The following is a 25,838-nucleotide window of genomic DNA, read 5'->3' as shown; positions in this document are numbered from 1 at the left end:
ACAATAATGGCTTACGGCCATACCACCCTTAACACGCCCGATCTCGTCCCATCTCGGAAGCTAAGCAGGGTCGGGCCTGGTTAGTACTTGAATGGGAGACCGCCTGGGAATACCAGATGCTGTAAGCTTTTTTTATTTTTTTGATCATATGTTTTTTTTATCATAGAGAGACATATTCACATGTCCACAAATTCAGCCAGAATCAAGGGCATGACATCTTTAAAAGGCCCCTGTCTGCACACAATAATGGCTTACGGCCATACCACCCTGAACACGCCCGATCTCGTCCGATCTCGGATGCAAAGCAGAGTCGGGCCTGGTTAGTACTTGGATGGGAGACCACCTGGGAATACCAGGTGCTGTAAGCGTTTTCATTTTTTTGATCATATGTTTTTTTTTATCATATAGAGACATATTCACATGTCCAAAAATTCAGCCAGAATCAAGGGCATGACATCTTTAAAAGGCCCCTGTCTGCACACAATAATGGCTTATGGCCATACCACCCTGAACACGCCTGATCTTGTCCGATCTCGGAAGCTAAGCAGGGTAGGGCCTGGTTAGTACTTGGATGGGAGACCGCCTGGGAATACCAGGTGCTGTAAGCTTTTTCATTTTTTTGATCATATGTTTTTTTTTTATCTAATAGAGACATATTCACATGTCCAAAAATTCAGCCAGAATCAAGGGCATGACATCTTTAAAAGGCCCCTTTCTGCACACAATAACGGCTTACGGCCATACCACCCTTAACACGCCCGATCTCGTCCGATCTCGGAAACTAAGTAGGGTCGTGCCTGGTTAGTACTTGGATGGGAGACCGCCTGGGAATACCAGACGCTGTAAGCTTTTTCATTTTTTTGATCATATGTTTTTTTTTATCATATAGAGACATATTCACATGTCCAAAAATTTAGCCAGAATCAAGGGCATGACATCTTTAAATGGCCCCTTTCTGCACACAATAATGGCTTACGGCCATACCACCCTGAACACGCCCAATCTCGTCCGATCTCGGAAGCTATGCAGGGTCGGGCCTGGTTAGTACTTGGATGGGAGACCGCCTGGGAATACCAGGTGCTGTAAGCTTTTTCATTTTGTTTGATCATATGTTTTTTTTTATCATATAGAGACATATTCACATGTCCAAAAATTCAGCCAGAATCAAGGGCATGACATCTTTAAAAGGCCCCTTTCTGCACACAATAATGGCTTACGGCCATACCACCCTGAACAAGCCCGATCTCGTCCGATCTCGGAAGCTATGCAGGGTCGGGCCTGGTTAGTACTTGGATGGGAGACCGCCTGGGAATACCAGGTGCTGTAAGCTCTTCCATTTTTTTTGATCATATGTTTTTTTTATCATATAGAGACATATTCACATGTCCAAAAATTCAGCCAGAATCAAGGGCATGACATCTTTAAAAGGCCCCTCTCTGCACACAATAATGGCTTACGGCCATACCACCCTGAACACGCCTGATCTCGTCCGATCTCGGAAGCAAAGCAGGGTAGGGCCTGGTTAGTACTTGGATGGGAGACAGCCTGGGAATACCAGGTGCTGTAAGTTATTTCATTTTTTTGATCATATGTTTTTTTTTTATCATATAGAGACATATTCACATGTCCTAAAATTCAGCCAGAATCAAGGGCATGACATCTTTAAAAGGCCCCTTTCTGCATACAATAATGGCTTACGGCCATACCACCCTGAACACGCCTGATGTCGTCCGATCTCGGAAGCTAAGCAGGGTAGGGCCTGGTTAGTACTTGGATGGGAGACCGCCTGGGAATACCAGGTGCTGTAAGCTTTTTCATTTTTTTTGATCATATGTTCTTTTTTTATCATATAGAGACATATTCACATGTCCAAAAATTCAGCCAGAATGAAGGGCATGAGATCTTTAAAAGGCCCCTGTCTGCACACAATAATGGCTTACGGCCATACCTCCCTGAACACGCCCCATATCATCCAATCTCGGAAGCTAAACTGGGTCGGGCCTGCTTAGTACTTCGATTGGAGACCGCCTGGGAATTCCAGGTGCTGTAAGCTTTTTCATTTTTTTGATCATATGTTTTTTTTTTATCATAGAGAGACATATTCACATGTCCAAAAATTCAGCCAGGATCAAGGGCATGACATCTTTAAAAGGCCCCTTACTGCACACAATAATGGCTTACAGCCATACCACCCTGAACACGCCAGATCTCGTCAGATCTCGGAAGCTAAGCAGGGTCGGGCCTGGTTAGTACTTGGATGGGAGACCGCCTCGGAATACCAGGTGCTGTAAGCTTTTTCATTTTTTTGATCATATGTTTTTTTTTTTATCATAGAGAGACATATTCACATGTCCAAAAATTCAGCCAGAATCAAGGGCATGACATCTTTAAAAGGCCCCTGTCTGCACACAATAATGACTTACGGCCATACCACCCTGAACACGCCCGAACTCATCCAATCTCGGAAGCTAAGCAGGGTCGGGCCTGGTTAGTACTTCGATGGGAGACCGCCTGGGAATTCCAGGTGCTGTAAGCTTTTTCATTTTTTTGATCATATGTTTTTTTTTTTATCATATAGAGACATATTCACATGTCCAAAAATTCAGCCAGAATCAATGGGATGACATCTTTAAAAGGCCCCTTTCTGCACACAATAATGGCTTACAGCCATACCACCCTGAACTCGTCCGATCTCGGAAGCTAAGCAGGGTCGGGCCTGGTTAGTACTTGGATGGGAGACCGCTTGGGAACACCAGGTGCTTTAAGCTTTTTCATTTTTTTGATCACATGTTTTTTTTTTATCATATAGAGAAATATTCACATGTCCAAAAATTCAGCCAGAATCAAGGGCATGACATCTTTAAAAGGCCCCTTTCTGCACACAATAATGGCTTACGGCCATACCACCCTGAACACGCCCGATCTCGGAAGCTAAGCAGGGTCGGGCCTGGTTAGTACTTGGATGGGAGACCGCCTGGGAATACCAGGTGCTGTAAGCTTTTTCATTTTTTTGATCATATATTTTTTTTTTATCATATAGAGACATATTCAGATGTCCAAAATTTTCATGAAGTATTTCGGCTTCAAAAAAGTGAAACATTTTCATGAAGAAATTCGGATTCAAAAAAGTAGAAAATTTTCATGAAGAAATTTGGCTCCAAAAAAGTTTTCGCAAGGGGGGGTGGTTCGTCTTTTTTCAACTTTTTCGTAAGGGGGGGTGGGTCAATTGAAAATTTTCATGAAGTATTTGGGCTTCAAAAAAGTTGAAAATATTCATGAAGAAATTCGGCTTCAAAAAAGTTGAAATTTTTCATGAAGTATTTGGGCTTCAAAAAAGTTGAAAATTTTCATGAAGAAATTCGGCTTCAAAAAAGTTTTCGCAAGGGGTGGGTGTATTGTCTTTTTTCAACTTTTTCGTAAGGGGGGGTGGTTCATTTGAAAATATTCATGAAGAAATTCGGCTTCAAAAAAGTTTTCGCAAGTGTTTCGTCTTTTTTCAACTTTTTCGTAAGGGGGGGTGGGTCAATTGAAAATGTTCATGAAGTATTTCGGCTTCAAAAAAGTTCATGAAGTAAAGTTGTCGCAAGGGGGTGGGTGTATCGTCTTTTTCAACTTTTTCGTAAGGGGGGGTGGGTCAATTGAAAATATTCATGAAGAAATTCGGCTTCAAAAAAGTTGAAAATTTTCATGAAGTATTTCAGCTTCAAAAAAGTTGAACATTTTTGTAAAAAGATTTCGGCTTGAAAAAAGTTGAAAATTTCCAAGAAGAAATTCGGCTTCAAAAAAGTTGAAAATGTTCATGAAGAATTTGGGCTTCAAAAAAGTTGAAATTTTCATGAAGAAATTCAGCTTCAAAAAAGGTGAAAATTTTCATGAAATATTTCAGCTTCAAAAAAGTTGAAAATTTTCATGAAAAGATTTCGGCTTCAAAAAAGTTGAACATTTTCATGAAGTATTTCGGATTAAAAAAGTTGAAAATTTTCACGACAGGATTTCGGATTCAAAAAAGTCGACCATTTTCATGAAGTATTTCAGATTCAAAAAAGTTGAAAATTTTCATGAAAAGATTTCGGCTTCAAAAAAGTTGAAAATTTTCATGACAGTATTTCGGCTTCAAAAAAGTTGAACATTTTCATGACAGTATTTCGGCTTCAAAAAAGTTGAAAATTTTCATGAAGTATTTCGGATTCAAAAAAGTTGAAAATTTTCATGAAAAGATTTCGGCTTCAAAAAAGTTGAAAATTTTCATGAAGTATTTGGGTTTCAAAAAAGTTGAAAGTTTTCATGAAGTATTTTGGATTCAAAAAAGTTGAAAATTTTCACGACAGGATTTCGGCTTTAAAAAAGTCGAACATTTTCATGAAGTATTTCGGCTTCAAAAAAGTTGAAAATTTTTATGAAAAGATTTCGTCTTCAGAAAAGTTGAACATTTTCATGACAGTATTTCGGCTTCAAAAAAGTTGAAAATGTTCATGAAGTATTTGGGCTTCAAAAAAGTTAAATATTTTCATGAAGTATTTGGGCTTCAAAAAAGTTGAAAATTTTCACGACAGGATTTCGGCTTTAAAAAATTCGAACATTTTCATGAAGTATTTGGGTTTCAAAAAAGTTGAACATTTTCATGAAGTATTTCGGCTTCAAAAAAGTTGAAAATTTTCATGAAGTATTTCAGATTCAAAAAAGTTGAAAATTTTCATGAAAAGATTTCGGCTTCAAAAAAGTTGAACATTTTTATGAAGTATTTGGGTTTCAAAAAAGTTGAAAATTTTCATGAAGTATTTTGGATTTAAAAAAGTTGAAAATTGTCACGTCAGGATTTCGGCTTTAAAAAAGTCGAACATTTTCATGAAGTATTTCGGCTTCAAAAAAGTTGAAAATCTTCATGACAGTATTTCGGCTTTAAAAAAGTCGAACATTTTCATGAAGTATTTCGGATTCAAAAAAGTTGAACATTTTCATGAATTATTTCGGATTCAAAAAAGTTGAAAATGTTCATGAAGTATTTGGGCTTCAAAAAAGTTGAAAATTTTCACGACAGGATTTCGGCTTTAAAAAAGTCGAACATTTTCATGAAAAGATTTCGGCTTCAAAAAAGTTGAAAATTTTCATGAAGTATTTGGGTTTCAAAAAAGTTGAAAATTTTCACGACAGGATTTCGGCTTTAAAAAAGTCGAACATTTTCATGAAGTATTTCGGCTTCAAAAAAGTTGAAAATTTTCATGAACTATTTCGGATTCAAAAAAGTTGAAAATTTTCATGAAAAGATTTTTGCTTCAAAAAAGTTGAAAATTTTCATGAAGAATTTGGGCTTCAAAAAAGTTGAAAATTTTCACGACAGGATTTCGGCTTTAAAAAAGTCGAACATTTTCATGAAGTATTTGGGATTCAAAAAAGTTGAAAATTTTCACGACAGGATTTCTGAGTCAAAAAAGTTGAAAATTTTCATGAAAAGATTTCGGCTTCAAAAAAGTTGAAAATTTTCATGAAAAGATTTCGGCTTCAAAAAAGTTCAACATTTTCATGAAGTATTTGGGATTCAAAAAAGTTGAAAATTTTCACGACAGGATTTCCGAGTCAAAAAAGTTGAAAATTTTCATGAAAAGATTTCGGCTTCAAAAAAGTTGAAAATTTTCATGAAACGATTTCGGCTTCAAAAAAGTTGAAAATTTTCATGAAAAGATTTCGGCTTCAAAAAAGTTGAACATTTTCATGAAGTATTTTGGCTTCTAAAAGTTGAAAATCTTCATGAAAAGATTTTGGCTTCAAAAAAGTTGAACATTTTCATGAAGTATTTTGGCTTCAAAAAAGTTGAAAATTTTCATGAAGTATTTCGGATTCAAAAAATTTGAACATTTCATGAAGTATTTTGGCTTCAAAAAAGTTGAAAATCTTCATGAAAAGTTTTCGGCTTCAAAAAAGTTGAACATTTTCATGAAGTATTTCAGCTTCAAAAAAGTTGAAAATTTTCATGAAGTATTTCGGATTCAAAAAAGTTGAAAATTTTCACGACAGGATTTCGGCTTTAAAAAAGTCGAACATTTTCATGAAATATTTCAGATTCAAAAAAGTTGAAAATTTTCATGAAAAGATTTCGGCTTCAAAAAAGTTGAAAATTTTCATGAAGTATATGGGTTTCAAAAAAGTTATAAATTTTCATGAAGTATTTCGGATTCAAAAAAGTTGAAAATTTTCATGAAAAGATTTCGGCTTCAAAAAAGTTGAAAATTTTCACGACAGGATTTTGGCTTTAAAAACGTCGAACATTTTCATGAAGTATTTCGGCTTCAAAAAAGTTGAAAATCTTCATGACAGTATTTCGGCTTTAAAAAAGTCGAACATTTTCATGAAGTATTTCGGATTCAAAAAAGTTGAACATTTTCATGAATTATTTCGGATTCAAAAAAGTTGAAAATGTTCATGAAGTATTTGGGCTTCAAAAAAGTTGAAAATTTTCACGACAGGATTTCGGCTTTAAAAAAGTCGAACATTTTCATGAAAAGATTTCGGCTTCAAAAAAGTTGAAAATTTTCATGAAGTATTTGGGTTTCAAAAAAGTTGAAAATTTTCATGAAGTATTTTGGATTCAAAAAAGTTGAAAATTTTCACGACAGGATTTCGGCTTTAAAAAAGTCGAACATTTTCATGAAGTATTTCGGCTTCAAAAAAGTTGAAAATTTTCATGAACTATTTCGGATTCAAAAAAGTTGAAAATTTTCATGAAAAGATTTTTGCTTCAAAAAAGTTGAAAATTTTCATGAAGAATTTGGGCTTCAAAAAAGTTGAAAATTTTCACGACAGGATTTCGGCTTTAAAAAAGTCGAACATTTTCATGAAGTATTTGGGATTCAAAAAAGTTGAAAATTTTCACGACAGGATTTCTGAGTCAAAAAAGTTGAAAATTTTCATGAAAAGATTTCGGCTTCAAAAAAGTTGAAAATTTTCATGAAAAGATTTCGGCTTCAAAAAAGTTCAACATTTTCATGAAGTATTTGGGATTCAAAAAAGTTGAAAATTTTCACGACAGGATTTCCGAGTCAAAAAAGTTGAAAATTTTCATGAAAAGATTTCGGCTTCAAAAAAGTTATAAATTTTCATGAAGTATTTCGGATTCAAAAAAGTTGAAAATTTTCATGAAAAGATTTCGGCTTCAAAAAAGTTGAAAATTTTCATGAAAAGATTTCGGCTTCAAAAAAGTTGAAAATTTTCACGACAGGATTTTGGCTTTAAAAACGTCGAACATTTTCATGAAGTATTTCGGCTTCAAAAAAGTTGAAAATCTTCATGACAGTATTTCGGCTTTAAAAAAGTCGAACATTTTCATGAAGTATTTCGGATTCAAAAAAGTTGAACATTTTCATGAATTATTTCGGATTCAAAAAAGTTGAAAATGTTCATGAAGTATTTGGGCTTCAAAAAAGTTGAAAATTTTCACGACAGGATTTCGGCTTTAAAAAAGTCGAACATTTTCATGAAAAGATTTCGGCTTCAAAAAAGTTGAAAATTTTCATGAAGTATTTGGGTTTCAAAAAAGTTGAAAATTTTCATGAAGTATTTTGGATTCAAAAAAGTTGAAAATTTTCACGACAGGATTTCGGCTTTAAAAAAGTCGAACATTTTCATGAAGTATTTCGGCTTCAAAAAAGTTGAAAATTTTCATGAACTATTTCGGATTCAAAAAAGTTGAAAATTTTCATGAAAAGATTTTTGCTTCAAAAAAGTTGAAAATTTTCATGAAGAATTTGGGCTTCAAAAAAGTTGAAAATTTTCACGACAGGATTTCGGCTTTAAAAAAGTCGAACATTTTCATGAAGTATTTGGGATTCAAAAAAGTTGAAAATTTTCACGACAGGATTTCTGAGTCAAAAAAGCTGAAAATTTTCATGAAAAGATTTCGGCTTCAAAAAAGTTGAAAATTTTCATGAAAAGATTTCGGATTCAAAAAAGTTCAACATTTTCATGAAGTATTTGGGATTCAAAAAAGTTGAAAATTTTCACGACAGGATTTCCGAGTCAAAAAAGTTGAAAATTTTCATGAAAAGATTTCGGGTTCAAAAAAGTTGAAAATTTTCATGAAACGATTTCGGCTTCAAAAAAGTTGAAAATTTTCATGAAAAGATTTCGGCTTCAAAAAAGTTGAACATTTTCATGAAGTATTTTGGCTTCTAAAAGTTGAAAATCTTCATGAAAAGATTTTGGCTTCAAAAAAGTTGAACATTTTCATGAAGTATTTTGGCTTCAAAAAAGTTGAAAATTTTCATGAAGTATTTCGGATTCAAAAAATTTGAACATTTCATGAAGTATTTTGGCTTCAAAAAAGTTGAAAATCTTCATGAAAAGTTTTCGGCTTCAAAAAAGTTGAACATTTTCATGAAGTATTTCAGCTTCAAAAAAGTTGAAAATTTTCATGAAGTATTTCGGATTCAAAAAAGTTGAAAATTTTCACGACAGGATTTCGGCTTTAAAAAAGTCGAACATTTTCATGAAATATTTCAGATTCAAAAAAGTTGAAAATTTTCATGAAAAGATTTCAGCTTCAAAAAAGTTGAAAATTTTCATGAAGTATATGGGTTTCAAAAAAGTTATAAATTTTCATGAAGTATTTCGGATTCAAAAAAGTTGAAAATTTTCATGAAAAGATTTCGGCTTCAAAAAAGTTGAAAATTTTCATGAAAAGATTTCGGCTTCAAAAAAGTTGAAAATTTTCACGACAGGATTTTGGCTTTAAAAACGTCGAACATTTTCATGAAGTATTTGGGCTTCAAAAAAGTTGAAAATTTTCACGACAGGATTTCGGCTTTAAAAAATTCGAGCATTTTCATGAAAAGATTTCAGCTTCAAAAAAGTTGAAATTTTTCATGAAGTATTTGGGCTTCAAAAAAGTTGAAAATTTTCATGAAGAAATTCGGCTTCAAAAAAGTTTTCGCAAGGGGTGGGTGTATTGTCTTTTTTCTACTTTTTCGTAAGGGGGGGTGGGTCATTTGAAAATATTCATGAAGAAATTCGGCTTCAAAAAAGTTTTCGCAAGTGTTTCGTCTTTTTTCAACTTTTTCGTAAGGGGGGGTGGGTCAATTGAAAATGTTCATGAAGTATTTCGGCTTCAAAAAAGTTCATGAAGTAAAGTTGTCGCAAGGGGGTGGGTGTATCGTCTTTTTCAACTTTTTCGTGAGGGGGGGTGGGTCAATTGAAAATATTCATGAAGAAATTCGGCTTCAAAAAAGTTGAAAATTTTCATGAAGTATTTCAGCTTCAAAAAAGTTGAACATTTTTGTAAAAAGATTTCGGCTTGAAAAAAGTTGAAAATTTCCAAGAAGAAATTCGGCTTCCAAAAAGTTGAAAATGTTCATGAAGAATTTGGGCTTCAAAAAAGTTGAAAATTTTCATGAAGAAATTCAGCTTCAAAAAAGGTGAAAATTTTCATGAAATATTTCAGCTTCAAAAAAGTTGAAAATTTTCATGAAAAGATTTCGGCTTCAAAAAAGTTGAACATTTTCATGAAGTATTTCGGATTAAAAAAGTTGAAAATTTTCACGACAGGATTTCGGTTTTAAAAAAGTCGACCATTTTCATGAAGTATTTCAGATTCAAAAAAGTTGAACATTTTCATGAAAAGATTTCGGCTTCAAAAAAGTTGAACATTTTCATGACAGTATTTCGGCTCCAAAAAAGTTGAAAATTTTCATGAAGTATTTCGGATTCAAAAAAGTCGAACATTTTCATGAAGTATTTCAGCTTCAAAAAAGTTGAAAATTTTCATGAAAAGATTTCGGCTTCAAAAAAGTTGAAAATTTTCATGACAGTATTTCGGCTTCAAAAAAGTTGAACATTTTCATGACAGTATTTCGGCTTCAAAAAAGTTGAAAATTTTCATGAAGTATTTCGGATTCAAAAAAGTTGAAAATTTTGATGAAAAGATTTCGGCTTCAAAAAAGTTGAAAATTTTCATGAAGTATTTGGGTTTCAAAAAAGTTGAAAGTTTTCATGAAGTATTTTGGATTCAAAAAAGTTGAAAATTTTCACGACAGGATTTCGGCTTTAAAAAAGTCGAACATTTTCATGAAGTATTTCGGCTTCAAAAAAGTTGAAAATTTTTATGAAAAGATTTCGTCTTCAGAAAAGTTGAACATTTTCATGACAGTATTTCGGCTTCAAAAAAGTTGAAAATGTTCATGAAGTATTTGGGCTTCAAAAAAGTTAAAAATTTTCATGAAGTATTTGGGCTTCAAAAAAGTTGAAAATTTTCACGACAGGATTTCGGCTTTAAAAAATTCGAACATTTTCATGAAGTATTTGGGTTTCAAAAAAGTTGAACATTTTCATGACAGTATTTCGGCTTCAAAAAAGTTGAAAATTTTCATGAAGTATTTCAGATTCAAAAAAGTTGAAAATTTTCATGAAAAGATTTCGGTTTCAAAAAAGTTGAACATTTTTATGAAGTATTTGGGTTTCAAAAAAGTTGAAAATTTTCATGAAGTATTTTGGATTTAAAAAAGTTGAAAATTGTCACGTCAGGATTTCGGCTTTAAAAAAGTCGAACATTTTCATGAAGTATTTCGGCTTCAAAAAAGTTGAAAATCTTCATGACAGTATTTCGGCTTTAAAAAAGTCGAACATTTTCATGAAGTATTTCGGATTCAAAAAAGTTGAACATTTTCATGAAGTATTTCGGATTCAAAAAAGTTGAAAATGTTCATGAAGTATTTGGGCTTCAAAAAAGTTGAAAATTTTCACGACAGGATTTCGGCTTTAAAAAAGTCGAACATTTTCATGAAGTAATTCAGCTTCAAAAAAGTTGAACATTTTCATGACAGTATTTCGGCTTCAAAAAAGTCGAACATTTTCATGAAGTATTTCAGCTTCAAAAAAGTTGAACATTTTCAGGAAAAGATTTCAGTTCCAAAAAAGTTGAAAATTTTCATGAAGTATTTCGGCTTCAAAAATGTTTAACATTTTCATGAAGTATTTCGGCTTCAAAAAAGGTGAAAATTTTCATGAAATATTTGGGCTTCAAAAAAGTTGAAAATTTTCATGACTGTATTTCGGCTTTAAAAAAGTCGAACATTTTCATGAAGTATTTCAGATTCAAAAAAGTTGAACATTTTCATGAAAAGATTTCGGCTTCAAAAAAGTTGAATATTTCAATGGAAAGATTTCGGCTTCAAAAAAGTTGAAAATTTTCATGAAATATTTCGGATTCAAAAAAGTCGAACATTTTCATGAAGTATTTCAGTTTCAAATAAGTTGAAATTTTTCATGGAAAGATTTCGGCTTCAAAAAAGTTGAAAATTTTCATGACAGTATTTCGGCTTCAAAAAAGTTGAACATTATCATGTCAGGATTTCGGCTTCAAAAAAGTTGAAAATTTTCATGAAGTATTTCGGATTCAAAAAAGTTGAAAATTTTCATGAAAAGATTTCGGCTTCAAAAAAGTTGAAAATTTTCATGAAGTATTTGGGTTTCAAAAAAGTTGAAAATTTTCATGAAGTATTTTGGATTCAAAAAAGTTGAAAATTTTCACGACAGGATTTCGGCTTTAAAAAATTCGAACATTTTCATGAAGTATTTCGGCTTCAAAAAAGTTGAAAATTTTCATCAAGTATTTCGGATTCAAAAAAGTTGAAAATTTTCATGAAAAGATTTTTGCTTCAAAAAAGTTGAACATTTTCATGAAGAATTTGGGCTTCAAAAAAGTTGAAAATTTTCACGACAAGATTTCGGAGTCAAAAAAGTAGAAAATTTTAACGACAGGATTTCGGCTTTAAAAAAGTCGAACATTTTCATGAAGTATTTCAGCTTCAAAAAAGTTGAAAATTTTTATGAAGTATTTCGGATTCAAAAAAGTTGAACATTTTCAAGACAGGATTTCGGCTTTAAAAAAGTCGAACATTTTCATGAAGTATTTCAGCTTCAAAAAAGTTGAAAATCTTCATGAAAAGTTTTCGGCTTCAAAAAAGTTGAACATTTTCATGAAGTATTTCAGCTTCAAAAAAGTTGAAAATTTTCATGAAGTATTTTGGATTCAAAAAAGTTGAAAATTTTCACGACAGGATTTCGGCTTTAAAAAAGTCGAACATTTTCATGAAGTATTTCGGCTTCAAAAAAGTTGAAAATTTTCATGAAAAGATTTTTGCTTCAAAAAAGTTGAAAATTTTCATGAAGAATTTGAGCTTCAAAAAAGTTGAAAATTTTCACGACAAGATTTCGGAGTCAAAAAAGTAGAAAATTTTAACGACAGGATTTCGGCTTTAAAAAAGTCGAACATTTTCATGAAGTATTTCAGCTTCAAAAAAGTTGAAAATTTTCATGAAAAGATTTCGGCTTCAAAAAAGTTGAAAATTTTCATGAAGTATTTCGGCTTCAAAAAAGTTGAAAATTTTCATGAAATATTTCGGATTCAAAAAAGTCGAACATTTTCATGAAGTATTTCAGCTTCAAATAAGTTGAAAATTTTCATGGAAAGATTTCGGCTTCAAAAAAGTTGAAAATTTTCATGAGAGTATTTCGGCTTCAAAAAAGTTGAACATTATCATGACAGGATTTCGGCTTCAAAAAAGTTGAAAATTTTCATGAAGTATTTCGGATTCAAAAAAGTTGAAAATTTTCATGAAAAGATTTTTGCTTCAAAAAAGTTGAACATTTTCATGAAGAATTTGGGCTTCAAAAAAGTTGAAAATTTTCACGACAAGATTTCGGAGTCAAAAAAGTAGAAAATTTTAACGACAGGATTTCGGCTTTAAAAAAGTCGAACATTTTCATGAAGTATTTCAGCTTCAAAAAAGTTGAAAATTTTCATGAAAAGATTTCGGCTTCAAAAAAGTTGAAAATTTTCATGAAAAGATTTCGGCTTCAAAAAAGTTGAACATTTTCATGAAGTATTTTGGCTTCAAAAAAGTTGAAAATCTTCATGAAGTATTTTGGCTTCAAAAAAGTTGAAAATTTTCATGAAGTATTTCGGATTCAAAAAATTTGAACATTTCATGAAGTATTTTGGCTTCAAAAAAGTTGAAAATTTTTATGAAGTATTTCGGATTCAAAAAAGTTGAACATTTTCAAGACAGTATTTCGCCTTTAAAAAAGTCGAACATTTTCATGAAGTATTTCAGCTTCAAAAAAGTTGAAAATCTTCATGAAAAGTTTTCGGCTTCAAAAAAGTTGAACATTTTCATGAAGTATTTCAGCTTCAAAAAAGTTGAAAATTTTCATGAAGTATTTCGGATTCAAAAAAGTTGAAAATTTTCACGACAGGATTTCGGCTTTAAAAAAGTCGAACATTTTCATGAAATATTTCAGCTTCAAAAAAGTTGAAAATTTTCATGAAAAGATTTCGGCTTCAAAAAAGTTGAAAATTTTCATGAAGTATATGGGTTTCAAAAAAGTTGAAAATTTTCATGAAGTATTTCGGATTAAAAAAAGTTGAAAATTTTCACGACAGGATTTCGGCTTTAAAAAAGTTGAAAATTTTCATGAAGTATTTGGGTTTCAAAAAAGTTGAAAATTTTCATGAAGTATTTCGGATTCAAAAAAGTTGAAAATTTTCATGAAAAGATTTTGGCCTCAAAAAAGTTGAACATTTTCATGAATTATTTTGGCTTCAAAAAAGTTGAAAATTTTCATGAAGTATTTCGGATTCAAAAAATTTGAACATTTCATGAAGTATTTTGGCTTCAAAAAAGTTGAAAATTTTTATGAAGTATTTCAGCTTCAAAAAAGTTGAAAATTTTCACGACAAGATTTCGGAGTCAAAAAAGTAGAAAATTTTAACGACAGGATTTCGGCTTTAAAAAAGTGGAACATTTTCATGAAGTATTTCAGCTTCAAAAAAGTTGAAAATTTTCATGAAAAGATTTCGGCTTCAAAAAAGTTGAAAATTTTCGTGAAAAGATTTCGGCTTCAAAAAAGTTGAACATTTTCATGAAGTATTTTGGCTTCAAAAAAGTTGAAAATCTTCATGAAAAGATTTTGGCTTCAAAAAAGTTGAACATTTTCATGAAGTATTTTGGATTCAAAAAATTTGAACATTTCATGAAGTATTTTGGCTTCAAAAAAGTTGAAAATTTTTATGAAGTATTTCGGATTCAAAAAAGTTGAACATTTTCAAGACAGGATTTCGCCTTTAAAAAAGTCGAACATTTTCATGAAGTATTTCAGCTTCAAAAAAGTTGAAAATCTTCATGAAAAGTTTTCGGCTTCAAAAAAGTTGAACATTTTCATGAAGTATTTCACCATCAAAAAAGTTGAAAATTTTCATGAAGTATTTCGGATTAAAAAAAGTTGAAAATTTTCACGACAGGATTTCGGCTTTAAAAAAGTCGAACATTGTCATGAAGTATTTCGGCTTCAAAAAAGTTGAAAATTTTCTTGAAAAGATTTCGGCTTCCAAAAAGTTGAAAATTTTCATGAAGTATTTGGGTTTCAAAAAAGTTGAAAATTTTCATGAAGTATTTTGGATTCAAAAAAGTTGAAAATTTTCACGACAGGATTTCGGCTTTAAAAAAGTCGAACATTTTCATGAAGTATTTCGGCTTCAAAAAAGTTGAAAATTTTCATGAAGTATTTCGGATTCAAATAAGTTGAAAATTTTCATGAAAAGATTTTTGCTTCAAAAAAGTTGAAAATTTTCATGAAGAATTTGGGCTTCAAAAAAGTTGAAAATTTTCACGACAGGATTTCGGCTTTAAAAAAGTCGAACATTTTCATGAAATATTTCAGATTCAAAAAAGTTGAAAATTTTCATGAAAAGATTTCGGCTTCAAAAAAGTTGAAAATTTTCATGAAGTATATGGGTTTCAAAAAAGTTGAAAATTTTCATGAAGTATTTGGGATTCAAAAAAGTTTAAAATTTTCACGACAGGATTTTTGAGTCAAAAAAGTTGAAAATTTTCATGAAAAGATTTCGCCTTTAAAAAAGTCGAACATTTTCATGAAGTATTTCAGCTTCAAAAAAGTTGAAAATCTTCATGAAAAGTTTTCGGCTTCAAAAAAGTTGAACATTTTCATGAAGTATTTCAGCTTCAAAAAAGTTGAAAATTTTCATGAAAAGATTTCGGCTTCAAAAAAGTTGAAAATTTTCATGAAGTATTTGGGTTTCAAAAAAGTTGAAAATTTTCATGAAGTATTTTGGATTCAAAAAAGTTGAAAATTTTCACGACAGGATTTCGGCTTTAAAAAAGTCGAACATTTTCATGAAGTATTTGGGATTCAAAAAAGTTGAAAATTTTCACGACAGGATTTCTGAGTCAAAAAAGTTGAAAATTTTCATGAAAAGATTTCGGCTTCAAAAAAGTTGAAAATTTTCATGAAAAGATTTCGGCTTCAAAAAAGTTCAACATTTTCATGAAGTATTTGGGATTCAAAAAAGTTGAAAATTTTCACGACAGGATTTCTGAGTCAAAAAAGTTGAAAATTTTCATGAAAAGATTTCGGCTTCAAAAAAGTTGAAAATTTTCATGAAAAGATTTCGGCTTCAAAAAAGTTGAAAATTTTCATGAAAAGATTTCGGCTTCAAAAAAGTTGAAAATTTTCATGAAAAGATTTCGGCTTCAAAAAAGTTCAACATTTTCATGAAGTATTTGGGATTCAAAAAAGTTGAAAATTTTCACGACAGGATTTCTGAGTCAAAAAAGTTGAAAATTTTCATGAAAAGATTTCGGCTTCAAAAAAGTTGAAAATTTTCATGAAACGATTTCGTCTTCAAAAAAGTTGAAAATTTTCATGAAAAGATTTCGGCTTCAAAAAAGTTGAACATTTTCATGAAGTATTTTGGCTTCAAAAAAGTTGAAAATCTTCATGAAAAGATTTTGGCTTCAAAAAAGTTGAACATTTTCATGAAGTATTTTGGCTTCAAAAAAGTTGAAAATTTTCATGAAGTATTTCGGATTCAAAAAATTTGAACATTTCATGAAGTATTTTGGCTTCAAAAAAGTTGAAAATCTTCATGAAAAGTTTTCGGCTTCAAAAAAGTTGAACATTTTCATGAAGTATTTCAGCTTCAAAAAAGTTGAAAATTTTCATGAAGTATTTCGGATTCAAAAAAGTTGAAAATTTTCACGACAGGATTTCGGCTTTAAAAAAGTTGAACATTTTCATGAAATATTTCAGATTCAAAAAAGTTGAAAATTTTCATGAAAAGATTTCGGCTTCAAAAAAGTTGAAAATTTTCATGAAGTATATGGGTTTCAAAAAAGTTGAAAATTTTCATGAAGTATTTGGGATTCAAAAAAGTTTAAAATTTTCACGACAGGATTTTTGAGTCAAAAAAGTTGAAAATTTTCATGAAAAGATTTCGCCTTTAAAAAAGTCGAACATTTTCATGAAGTATTTCAGCTTCAAAAAAGTTGAAAATCTTCATGAAAAGTTTTCGGCTTCAAAAAAGTTGAACATTTTCATGAAGTATTTCAGCTTCAAAAAAGTTGAAAATTTTCATGAAAAGATTTCGGCTTCAAAAAAGTTGAAAATTTTCATGAAGTATTTGGGTTTCAAAAAAGTTGAAAATTTTCATGAAGTATTTTGGATTCAAAAAAGTTGAAAATTTTCACGACAGGATTTCGGCTTTAAAAAAGTCGAACATTTTCATGAAGTATTTCGGCTTGAAAAAAGTTGAAAATTTTCATGAAAAGATTTCGGCTTCAAAAAAGTTGAAAATCTTCATGAAAAGATTTTGGCTTCAAAAAAGTTGAAAATTTTCATGAAGTATTTCGGATTCAAAAAATTTGAACATTTCATGAAGTATTTTGGCTTCAAAAAAGTTGAAAATCTTCATGAAAAGTTTTCGGCTTCAAAAAAGTTGAACATTTTCATGAAGTATTTCAGCTTCAAAAAAGTTGAAAATTTTCATGAAGTATTTCGGATTCAAAAAAGTTGAAAAATTTCACGACAGGATTTCGGCTTTAAAAAAGTCGAACATTTTCATGAAATATTTCAGCTTCAAAAAAGTTGAAAATTTTCATGAAAAGATTTCGGCTTCAAAAAAGTTGAAAATTTTCATGAAAATTTTCATGAAGTATTTCGGATTCAAAAAAGTTGAAAATTTTCACGACAGGATTTCGGCTTTAAAAAAGTCGAACATTTTCATGAAGTATTTCGGCTTCAAAAATGTTGAAAATTTTCATGAAGTATTTCGGATTCAAAAAAGTTGAAAATTTTCATGAAAAGATTTCGGCTTCAAAAAAGTTGAAAATTTTCATGAAAAGATTTCGGCTTCAAAAAAGTTGAACATTTCCATGAAGTATTTTGGCTTCAAAAAAGTTGAAAATCTTCATGAAAAGATTTTGGCCTCAAAAAAGTTGAACATTTTCATGAATTATTTTGGCTTCAAAAAAGTTGAAAATTTTCATGAAGTATTTCGGATTCAAAAAATTTGAACATTTCATGAAGTATTTTGGCTTCAAAAAAGTTGAAAATTTTTATGAAGTATTTCGGATTCAAAAAAGTTGAACATTTTCAAGACAGGATTTCGCCTTTAAAAAAGTCGAACATTTTCATGAAGTATTTCAGCTTCAAAAAAGTTGAAAATCTTCATGAAAAGTTTTCGGCTTCAAAAAAGTTGAACATTTTCATGAAGTATTTCAGCTTCAAAAAAGTTGAAAATCTTCATGAAAAGTTTTCGGCTTCAAAAAAGTCGAACGTTTTCATGAAGTATTTCGGCTTCAAAAAAGTTGAAAATTTTCATGAAAAGATTTTTGCTTCAAAAAAGTTGAAAATTTTCATGAAGAATTTGAGCTTCAAAAAAGTTGAAAATTTTCACGACAAGATTTCGGAGTCAAAAAAGTAGAAAATTTTAACGACAGGATTTCGGCTTTAAAAAAGTCGAACATTTTCATGAAGTATTTCAGCTTCAAAAAAGTTGAAAATTTTCATGAAAAGATTTCGGCTTCAAAAAAGTTGAAAATTTTCATGAAAAGATTTCGGCTTCAAAAAAGTTGAACATTTTCATGAAGTATTTTGGCTTCAAAAAAGTTGAAAATCTTCATGAAAAGATTTTGGCTTCAAAAAAGTTGAACATTTTCATGAAGTATTTCGGAATCAAAAAATTTGAACATTTCATGAAGTATTTTGGCTTCAAAAAAGTTGAAAATTTTTATGAAGTATTTCGGATTCAAAAAAGTTGAACATTTTCAAGACAGGATTTCGCCTTTAAAAAAGTCGAACATTTTCATGAAGTATTTCAGCTTCAAAAAAGTTGAAAATCTTCATGAAAAGTTTTCGGCTTCAAAAAAGTTGAACATTTTCATGAAGTATTTCAGCTTCAAAAAAGTTGAAAATCTTCATGAAAAGTTTTCGGCTTCAAAAAAGTTGAACATTTTCATGAAGTATTTCAGCTTCAAAAAAGTTGAAAATTTTCATGAAAAGATTTCGGCTTCAAAAAAGTTGAAAATTTTCATGAAGTATTTGGGTTTCAAAAAAGTTGAAAATTTTCATGAAGTATTTTGGATTCAAAAAAGTTGAAAATTTTCACGACAGGATTTCGGCTTTAAAAAAGTCGAACATTTTCATGAAGTATTTCGGCTTGAAAAAAGTTGAAAATTTTCATGAAAAGATTTCGGCTTCAAAAAAGTTGAAAATCTTCATGAAAAGATTTTGGCTTCAAAAAAGTTGAAAATTTTCATGAAGTATTTCGGATTCAAAAAATTTGAACATTTCATGAAGTATTTTGGCTTCAAAAAAGTTGAAAATCTTCATGAAAAGTTTTCGGCTTGAAAAAAGTTGAACATTTTCATGAAGTATTTCAGCTTCAAAAAAGTTGAAAATTTTCATGAAGTATTTCGGATTCAAAAAAGTTGAAAAATTTCACGACAGGATTTCGGCTTTAAAAAAGTCGAACATTTTCATGAAATATTTCAGCTTCAAAAAAGTTGAAAATTTTCATGAAAAGATTTCGGCTTCAAAAAAGTTGAAAATTTTCATGAAAATTTTCATGAAGTATTTCGGATTAAAAAAAGTTGAAAATTTTCACGACAGGATTTCGGCTTTAAAAAAGTCGAACATTTTCATGAAGTATTTCGGCTTCAAAAATGTTGAAAATTTTCATGAAGTATTTCGGATTCAAAAAAGTTGAAAATTTTCACGACAGGATTTCGGCTTTAAAAAAGTCGAACATTTTCATGAAGTATTTCGGCTTCAAAAATGTTGAAAATTTTCATGAAGTATTTCGGATTCAAAAAAGTTGAAAATTTTCATGAAAAGATTTCGGCTTCAAAAAAGTTGAAAATTTTCATGAAAAGATTTCGGCTTCAAAAAAGTTGAACATTTCCATGAAGTATTTTGGCTTCAAAAAAGTTGAAAATCTTCATGAAAAGATTTTGGCCTCAAAAAAGTTGAACATTTTCATGAATTATTTTGGCTTCAAAAAAGTTGAAAATTTTCATGAAGTATTTCGGATTCAAAAAATTTGAACATTTCATGAAGTATTTTGGCTTCAAAAAAGTTGAAAATTTTTATGAAGTATTTCGGATTCAAAAAAGTTGAACATTTTCAAGACAGGATTTCGCCTTTAAAAAAGTCGAACATTTTCATGAAGTATTTCAGCTTCAAAAAAGTTGAAAATCTTCATGAAAAGTTTTCGGCTTCAAAAAAGTTGAACATTTTCATGAAGTATTTCAGCTTCAAAAAAGTTGAAAATCTTCATGAAAAGTTTTCGGCTTCAAAAAAGTCGAACGTTTTCATGAAGTATTTCGGCTTCAAAAAAGTTGAAAATTTTCATGAAAAGATTTTTGCTTCAAAAAAGTTGAAAATTTTCATGAAGAATTTGAGCTTCAAAAAAGTTGAAAATTTTCACGACAAGATTTCGGAGTCAAAAAAGTAGAAAATTTTAACGACAGGATTTCGGCTTTAAAAAAGTCGAACATTTTCATGAAGTATTTCAGCTTCAAAAAAGTTGAAAATTTTCATGAAAAGATTTCGGCTTCAAAAAAGTTGAAAATTTTCATGAAAAGATTTCGGCTTCAAAAAAGTTGAACATTTTCATGAAGTATTTTGGCTTCAAAAAAGTTGAAAATCTTCATGAAAAGATTTTGGCTTCAAAAAAGTTGAACATTTTCATGAAGTATTTCGGAATCAAAAAATTTGAACATTTCATGAAGTATTTTGGCTTCAAAAAAGTTGAAAATTTTTATGAAGTATTTCGGATTCAAAAAAGTTGAACATTTTCAAGACAGGATTTCGCCTTTAAAAAAGTCGAACATTTTCATGAAGTATTTCAGCTTCAAAAAAGTTGAAAATCTTCATGAAAAGTTTTCGGCTTCAAAAAAGTTGAACATTTTCATGAAGTATTTCAGCTTCAAAAAAGTTGAAAATTTTCATGAAGTATTTCGGATTAAAAAAAGTTGAAAATTTTCACGACAGGATTTCGGCTTTAAAAAAGTCGAACATTGTCATGAAGTATTTCGGCTTCAAAAAAGTTGAAAATTTTCTTGAAAAGATTTCGGCTTCCAAAAAGTTGAAAATTTTCATGAAGTATTTGGGTTTCAAAAAAGTTGAAAATTTTCATGAAGAATTTGGGCTTCAAAAAAGTTGAACATTTTCATGAAGTATTTTGGCTTCAAAAAAGTTGAAAATCTTCATGAAAAGATTTTGGCTTCAAAAAAGTTGAACATTTTCATGAAGTATTTTGGCTTCAAAAAAGTTGAAAATTTTCATGAAGTATTTCGGATTCAAAAAATTTGAACATTTCATGAAGTATTTTGGCTTCAAAAAAGTTGAAAATTTTTATGAAGTATTTCGGATTCAAAAAAGTTGAACATTTTCAAGACAGGATTTCGCCTTTAAAAAAGTCGAACATTTTCATGAAGTATTTCAGCTTCAAAAAAGTTGAAAATCTTCATGAAAAGTTTTCGGCTTCAAAAAAGTTGAACATTTTCATGAAGTATTTCAGCTTCAAAAAAGTTGAAAATTTTCATGAAAAGATTTCGGCTTCAAAAAAGTTGAACATTTTCATGAAGTATTTGGGTTTCAAAAAAGTTGAAAATTTTCATGAAGTATTTTGGATTCAAAAAAGTTGAAAATTTTCACGACAGGATTTCGGCTTTAAAAAAGTCGAACATTTTCATGAAGTATTTCGGCTTCAAAAAAGTTGAAAATTTTCATGAAGTATTTCGGATTCAAAAAAGTTGAAAATTTTCATGAAAAGATTTTTGCTTCAAAAAAGTTGAAAATTTTCATGAAGAATTTGGGCTTCAAAAAAGTGTAAAATTTTCAAGACAGGATTTCGGCTTTAAAAAAGTCGAACATTTTCAGGAAGTATTTGGGATTCAAAAAAGTTGAAAATTTTCACGACAGGATTTCTGAGTCAAAAAAGTTGAAAATTTTCATGAAAAGATTTCGGCTTCAAAAAAGTTGAAAATTTTCATGAAAAGATTTCGGCTTCAAAAAAGTTGAACATTTTCATGAAGTATTTGGGATTCAAAAAAGTTGAAAATTTTCACGACAGGATTTCTGAGTCAAAAAAGTTGAAAATTTTCATGAAAAGATTTCGGCTTCAAAAAAGTTGAAAATTTTCATGAAACGATTTCGGCTTCAAAAAAGTTGAAAATTTTCATGAAAAGATTTCGGCTTCAAAAAAGTTGAACATTTTCATGAAGTATTTTGGCTTCAAAAAAGTTGAAAATCTTCATGAAAAGATTTTGGCTTCAAAAAAGTTGAACATTTTCATGAAGTATTTTGGCTTCAAAAAAGTTGAAAATTTTCATGAAGTATTTCGGATTCAAAAAATTTGAACATTTCATGAAGTATTTTGGCTTCAAAAAAGTTGAAAATCTTCATGAAAAGTTTTCGGCTTCAAAAAAGTTGAACATTTTCATGAAGTATTTCAGCTTCAAAAAAGTTGAAAATTTTCATGAAGTATTTCGGATTCAAAAAAGTTGAAAATTTTCACGACAGGATTTCGGCTTTAAAAAAGTCGAACATTTTCATGAAATATTTCAGATTCAAAAAAGTTGAAAATTTTCATGAAAAGATTTCGGCTTCAAAAAAGTTGAAAATTTTCATGAAGTATATGGGTTTCAAAAAAGTTGAAAATTTTCATGAAGTATTTCGGATTAAAAAAAGTTGAAAATTTTCATGAAAAGATTTCGGCTTCAAAAAAGTTGAAAATTTTCATGAAAAGATTTCGGCTTCAAAAAAGTTGAAAATTTTCACGACAGGATTTTGGCTTTAAAAACGTCGAACATTTTCATGAAGTATTTGGGCTTCAAAAAAGTTGAAAATTTTCACGACAGGATTTCGGCTTTAAAAAATTCGAACATTTTCATGAAGTATTCGGGATTCAAAAAAGTTGAAAATTTTCATGACAGTATTTCGGCTTTAAAAAAGTCGAACATTTTCATGACAGTATTTCGGCTTTAAAAAAGTCGAACATTTTCATGAAGTATTTCAGCTTCAAAAAAGTAGAACATTTAAAGGAAAAGATTTCAGTTTCAAAAAAGTTGAACATTTTCATGAAGTATTTCGGATTCAAAAAAGTTGAAAATTTTCACGACAGGATTCCGGCTTTTAAAAAGTCGACCATTTTCATGAAGTATTTCAGCTTCAAAAAAGTTGAAAATTTTCAAGACAGGATTTCGGCTTTAAAAAAGTCAACCTTTTTCATGAAGTATTTCGGCTTTAAAAAAGTTGAAAATTTTCATGAAAAGATTTCGTCTTCCAAAAAGTTGAAAATTTTCATGAAGTATTAAGGATTAAAAAAAGTTGAACATTTTCACGACAGGATTTCGGCTTTAAAAAAGTCGAACATTTTCATGAAGTATTTCAGCTTCAAAAAAGTAGAACATTTTCAGGAAAAGATTTCAGTTTCAAAAAAGTTGAACATTTTCATGAAGTATTTTATCTTCAAAAAGTTGAACATTTTCATGACAGGATTTCGGCTTCAAAAAAGTTGAACATTTTTCATGAAAAGATTTCGGCTTCAAAATATTTGAAAATTTTCATGAAGTATTTCGGATTCAAAAAAGTTGAACATTTTCAGGAAAAGATTTCAGTTCCAAAAAAGTTGAACATTTTCATGAAGTATTTTATCTTCAAGAAGTTGAAAATTTTCACGACAGTATTTCGGCTTTAAAAAAGTCGCACATTTTCATGAAGTATTTCAGCTTCAAAAAAGTTGAACATTTTCAGGAAAAGATTTCAGTTCCAAAAAAGTTGAAAATTTTCATGAAGTATTTCGGCTTCAAAAATGTTGAACATTTTCATGACAGTATTTCGGCTTCAAAAAAGTTGAAAATTTTCATGAAAAGATTTCGTCTTCCAAAAAGTTGAAAATTTTCATGAAGTATTAAGGATTAAAAAAAGTTGAAAATTTTCATGAAGTATTTCGGAATCAAAAAAGTTGAAAATTTTCACGACATGATTTCGGCTTTAAAAAAGTCGAACATTTTCATGCAGTATTTCAGCTTCAAAAAAGTTGAAAATTTTCATGAAAAGATTTCGTCTTCCAAAAAGTTGAAAATTTTCATGAAGTATTAAGGATTAAAAAAAGTTGAACATTTTCATGAAGTATTTTATCTTCAAAAAGTTGAACATTTTCATGACAGGATTTCGGCTTCAAAAAAGTTGAAAATTTTCATGAAGTATTTCGGATTCAAAAAAGTTGAACATTTACAGGAAAAGATTTTAGTTCCAAAAAAGTTGAAAATTTTCATGAAGTATTTCGGCTTCAAAAATGTTCAACATTTTCATGACAGTATTTCGGCTTCAAAAAATGTGAAAATTTTCATTAAATATTTGGGCTTCAAAAAAGTTGAAAATTTTCATGACAGTATTTCGGCTTTAAAAAAGTCGAACATTTTCATGAAGTATTTCAGCTTCAAAAAAGTTGAAAATTTTCATGACAGTATTTCGGCTTCAAAAAAGTTGAACATTTTCATGTCAGGATTTCGGCTTCAAAAAAGTTGAAAATTTTCATGACAGGATTTCGGCTTTAAAAAAGTCAAACATTTTCATGCAGTATTTCAGCTTCAAAAAAGTTGAAAATTTTCTTGAAAAGATTTCGTCTTCCAAAAAGTTGAATATTTTAATGGAAAGATTTCGGCTTTAAAAAAGTTGAACATTTTCATGAAGTATTTCAGCTTCAAAAAAGTAGAACCTTTAAAGGAAAAGATTTCAGTTTCAAAAAAGTTGAACATTTTCATGAAGTATTTCAGCTTCAAAAAAGTTGAACATTTTCATGTAAAGATTTCGGCTTCAAAAAAGTTGAATATTTTCAAGACAGGATTTCGGCTTTAAAAAAGTCGACCATTTTCATGAAGTATTTCAGCTTCAAAAAAGTAGAACATTTTCAGGAAAAGATTTCAGTTTCAAAAAAGTTGAACATTTTCATGAAGTATTTTATCTTCAAAAAGTTGAACATTTTCATGACAGGATTTCGGCTTCAAAAAATTTGAACATTTTCATGAAAACATTTCGGCTTCAAAAAAGTTGAAAATTTTCATGAAGTATTTCAGATTGAAAAAAGTTGAACATTTTCATGAAGTATTACAGTTCCAAAAAAGTTGAAAATTTTCATGAAGTATTTCGGCTTCAAAAATGTTGAACATTTTCATGACAGTATTTCGGCTTCAAAAAATGTGAAAATTTTCATTAAATATTTGGGCTTCAAAAAAGTTGAAAATTTTCATGACAGTATTTCGGCTTTAAAAAAGTCGAACATTTTCATGACAGTATTTCGGCTTTAAAAAAGTCGAACATTTTCATGAAGTATTTCAGCTTCAAAAAAGTTGAAAATTTTCATGACAGTATTTCGGCTTCAAAAAAGTTGAACATTTTCATGTCAGGATTTCGGCTTCAAAAAAGTTGAACATTTTCATGAAAAGATTTCGGCTTCAAAAAAGTTGAAAATCTTCATGAAGTATTTCGGATTCAAAAAAGTTGAAAATTTTCATGACAGGATTTCGGCTTTAAAAAAGTCGAAAATTTTCATGCAGTATTTCAGCTTCAAAAAAGTTGAAAATTTTCTTGAAAAGATTTCGTCTTCCAAAAAGTTGAATATTTTAATGGAAAGATTTCGGCTTTAAAAAAGTCGAACATTTTCATGAAGTATTTCAGCTTCAAAAAAGTAGAACATTTAAAGGAAAAGATTTCAGTTTCAAAAAAGTTGAACATTTTCATGAAGTATTTCGGATTCAAAAAAGTTGAAAATTTTCACGACAGGATTTCGGCTTTTAAAAAGTCGACCATTTTCATGAAGTATTTCAGCTTCAAAAAAGTTGAACATTTTCAAGACAGGATTTCGGCTTTAAAAAAGTCAACCTTTTTCATGAAGTATTTCGGCTTTAAAAAAGTTGAACATTTTCATGAAAAGATTTCCGCTTCAAAAACGTTGAACATTTTCATGAAAAGATTTCGGATTCAAAAAAGTTGAAAATTTTCATGAAGTATTTCGAATTCAAAAAAGTCGAACATTTTCAAGACAGGATTTCGGCTTTAAAAAAGTCGACCATTTTCATGAAGTATTTCGGATTTAAAAAAGTTGCACATTTTCATGACAGGATTTCGGCTTGAAAAAAGTTGAACATTTTCATGAAGTATTTCGGATTCAAAAAAGTTGAAAATTTTCACGACAGGATTTCGGCTTTAAAAAAGTCGACCATTTTCATGAAGTATTTCAGCTTCAAAAAAGTTGAACATTTTCATGAAAAGATTTCGGCTTCAAAAAAGTTGAAAATTTTCATGAAAAGATTTCGGCTTCAAAAAAGTTGAAAATTTTCATGAAAAGATTTCGGCTTCAAAAAAGTTTAAAATTTTAATGGAAAGATTTCGGCTTCAAAAAAGTTTAAAATTTTCATGAAGTATTTCGGATTCAAAAAAGTTGAAAATTTTCATGAAGTATTTCGGATTCAAAAAAGTTGAACATT

General features: G+C 29.8%; 9 non-coding genes and 4 pseudogenes across 9 annotated transcripts; all 13 read left to right on the top strand.

Moving 5' to 3' along the window:
* Window positions 1-9: 9 nt before the first annotated feature.
* LOC132986264 (5S ribosomal RNA) lies at window positions 10-128 on the top strand. The gene has a single exon (XR_009675458.1). It is a non-coding gene; the product is annotated as a 5S ribosomal RNA (ribosomal RNA).
* Window positions 129-249: 121 nt separating this feature from the next.
* Window positions 250-368, top strand: LOC132986155 (5S ribosomal RNA). The gene has a single exon (XR_009675361.1). It is a non-coding gene; the product is annotated as a 5S ribosomal RNA (ribosomal RNA).
* A 121-nt stretch (window positions 369-489) lies between these two features.
* LOC132986022 (5S ribosomal RNA) lies at window positions 490-608 on the top strand. The gene has a single exon (XR_009675237.1). It is a non-coding gene; the product is annotated as a 5S ribosomal RNA (ribosomal RNA).
* A 122-nt stretch (window positions 609-730) lies between these two features.
* Window positions 731-849, top strand: LOC132986341 (5S ribosomal RNA; annotated as a pseudogene).
* Window positions 850-970: 121 nt separating this feature from the next.
* LOC132986148 (5S ribosomal RNA) lies at window positions 971-1,089 on the top strand. Its single transcript, XR_009675354.1, has one exon. It is a non-coding gene; the product is annotated as a 5S ribosomal RNA (ribosomal RNA).
* Window positions 1,090-1,211: 122 nt separating this feature from the next.
* On the top strand, window positions 1,212-1,330 carry LOC132986104 (5S ribosomal RNA). The gene has a single exon (XR_009675314.1). It is a non-coding gene; the product is annotated as a 5S ribosomal RNA (ribosomal RNA).
* Window positions 1,331-1,451: 121 nt separating this feature from the next.
* On the top strand, window positions 1,452-1,570 carry LOC132986203 (5S ribosomal RNA). Its single transcript, XR_009675406.1, has one exon. It is a non-coding gene; the product is annotated as a 5S ribosomal RNA (ribosomal RNA).
* A 122-nt stretch (window positions 1,571-1,692) lies between these two features.
* Window positions 1,693-1,811, top strand: LOC132986099 (5S ribosomal RNA). Its single transcript, XR_009675309.1, has one exon. It is a non-coding gene; the product is annotated as a 5S ribosomal RNA (ribosomal RNA).
* Window positions 1,812-1,934: 123 nt separating this feature from the next.
* LOC132985662 (5S ribosomal RNA) lies at window positions 1,935-2,053 on the top strand (annotated as a pseudogene).
* Window positions 2,054-2,175: 122 nt separating this feature from the next.
* Window positions 2,176-2,294, top strand: LOC132986057 (5S ribosomal RNA). The gene has a single exon (XR_009675270.1). It is a non-coding gene; the product is annotated as a 5S ribosomal RNA (ribosomal RNA).
* A 123-nt stretch (window positions 2,295-2,417) lies between these two features.
* On the top strand, window positions 2,418-2,536 carry LOC132986160 (5S ribosomal RNA). Its single transcript, XR_009675366.1, has one exon. It is a non-coding gene; the product is annotated as a 5S ribosomal RNA (ribosomal RNA).
* A 123-nt stretch (window positions 2,537-2,659) lies between these two features.
* On the top strand, window positions 2,660-2,768 carry LOC132985613 (5S ribosomal RNA; annotated as a pseudogene).
* Window positions 2,769-2,890: 122 nt separating this feature from the next.
* LOC132986250 (5S ribosomal RNA) lies at window positions 2,891-2,999 on the top strand (annotated as a pseudogene).
* The last annotated feature ends 22,839 nt before the right edge of the window (window positions 3,000-25,838 follow it).

This window comes from Labrus mixtus, chromosome 12 (genome assembly GCF_963584025.1).
Source record: "Labrus mixtus chromosome 12, fLabMix1.1, whole genome shotgun sequence".
In the NCBI taxonomy this organism is placed as follows: Eukaryota; Metazoa; Chordata; class Actinopteri; order Labriformes; family Labridae; genus Labrus; species Labrus mixtus.
The sequence above is the reverse complement of the archived record's forward strand: the minus strand, read 5'-3'. Positions and strand labels throughout refer to the sequence as shown.